The sequence below is a fragment of the Mastomys coucha genome, unplaced genomic scaffold (assembly GCF_008632895.1).
Source record: "Mastomys coucha isolate ucsf_1 unplaced genomic scaffold, UCSF_Mcou_1 pScaffold20, whole genome shotgun sequence".
Classification (NCBI taxonomy): Eukaryota; Metazoa; Chordata; class Mammalia; order Rodentia; family Muridae; genus Mastomys; species Mastomys coucha.
In genome coordinates this window covers 118,337,860-118,339,731 of record NW_022196903.1, presented here as the reverse complement: position 1 = coordinate 118,339,731, position 1,872 = coordinate 118,337,860, and positions in this window count along the sequence as shown.

Genomic DNA, 1,872 nt, shown 5'->3' with positions numbered 1-1,872 from the left:
GGGGGGGGGGGGTCCCCACCTCGGCGGTGCTTTGGGGTCACCTGAGTCTTTGCTATACTCATTGTTGTGCCTCTAGCACCAAGACCTTGGTAACTGAGCATAGCCAATGCGTAGTGTTCTTATCCATGAAGAATTGTTGGTTGAATGGCTGAGTATACATCCATTGGGAGTTAATCAAAGAGATGGAGCCACTCTAGGATACATGCACACAGAGCCTCATCGCAGGAGTCTGTCTCTACACAGACCCTGGAACTAGTTGGGTAGACCAATGGATCGGGGAGAAAACCAGCTGGCCGTGGCAGGTAACCCCGTGGCAGCTCTTGTCTCTGACCCCGTCAGAGCCTTGCCTGGGCTGGACCCTCTGTGGTAGAACAGAACTGGGGCGTGGGAAACAGCTTCATTCCTTATCCTTGATTGAGGTTAACATTTAAAAACAGTGTGGTGGCTGGAGAGATGGCTCAGTGTTTAAGAGCACCAGCCACTCTTCAAGAGAACCCAGCTTCAAGTCCCAGCCTCCACTAAGCTCCTCATAAACCATCTATCCAGGGGATGTGATGCCCCGCTTCTGGACACAAGGTATTCATGTGGTGCACAAACATACTATCAAACAAAAACAACCATACACTTTTTTTAAAAAAAAAAATTATTAAAATGTGTTGTATGGGGTACATACCTGTAGTCTTCCCGCTCAGGAGGCTAAGGCCCAGTTATCAGGTCCAGGCCAGCATTGGCTGCAGAGCAAGGTTCTGAATCAAGATGAGAGATTCAAAATGTTATGATCAAAATTTAGATATCTGGCCTTAAGAAGGGCAGAGAGTGTGGGGGACGCACACCTTTGATCCCAGTGCTTAGGAGGCAGGGATTGGTGGTTCTCTGTGAATTTGAGGCAGATGAGCCTTGATGTCACTGTGGCAAGTGAAATAAGCCAGACACAAGCGGGCCAGTATCCGTAATTGCACGCAGTGCCTGGACTAGGTAAAGTCAGAGACGGGAAGAAGTTCTGAGGGGACTCAGCTAAGGAGACAGAAACAGAAAATGACCAGAGTTGTTTGTTTGAATTACTTCTTTATTGCCTATGTCTGTTTAGCTAAGGAGGCAGGGTTCACACTACAACTCATATGTGGGCATCAAAGGACAGCTTGTTAAAGTTAGTTCTCTTCCATCACGTGGGTTCCAGGGGTTGAATTCACATCCTCGGGCTCTATAGCAGGCACCATTACCCACTGAGCCATCCGTCTTGCTGGCCCAGGAGCTACTGTTTAATGAGTCCAGCGGTTCCATTTGGAATCAATGAGTTTTGGGAATACAGAGGACTCGTGTGTTGGGCAGTTTAAGATGGTGTAAATGGTGTGTTGTTTGTTGGGTATATTATGCAGTAGACAAGCAAAAAAAGGATGAACCAAGTTAGCTTTCTTCTCCCACTGTCCACCGGGGCCCAGGATCCTCCTCCATCCGAGCATTTGAAGGCGGCTACTGTGATTCTGGTTGTAGAATAAGTCAGCCATTACTGTAAATTACAGACCAGGGCTGAGGGAAAGAAAAAAAAAAAGCCAGATGACTGGGTGTCCCTGCAATGACTTCTCAGGGATCTTTTCTTCCCCTCAATCTATCCAGGCCTTAGTGACCCGGGGGTGTTCACCCTCACCCACCCCAAGCCTTCATGCTGGCTTGGTGAGTCCGGAGCAGATAATGCAATTGTCCCCACTCAAGTCTTGGCCATCAGACCCCCAGAGAGCTAATTCAATTTCTGTCCTTTTAAATTGGATTTTCCCAAAGCATCTGCTTCCCTTGTGGAAATGCAGGCCGGGTGAGACCTTCTGACGTGAAACCTCCACTCTGCAAACCCCTAAGCCAGACCTGCTTCTCTAGCCA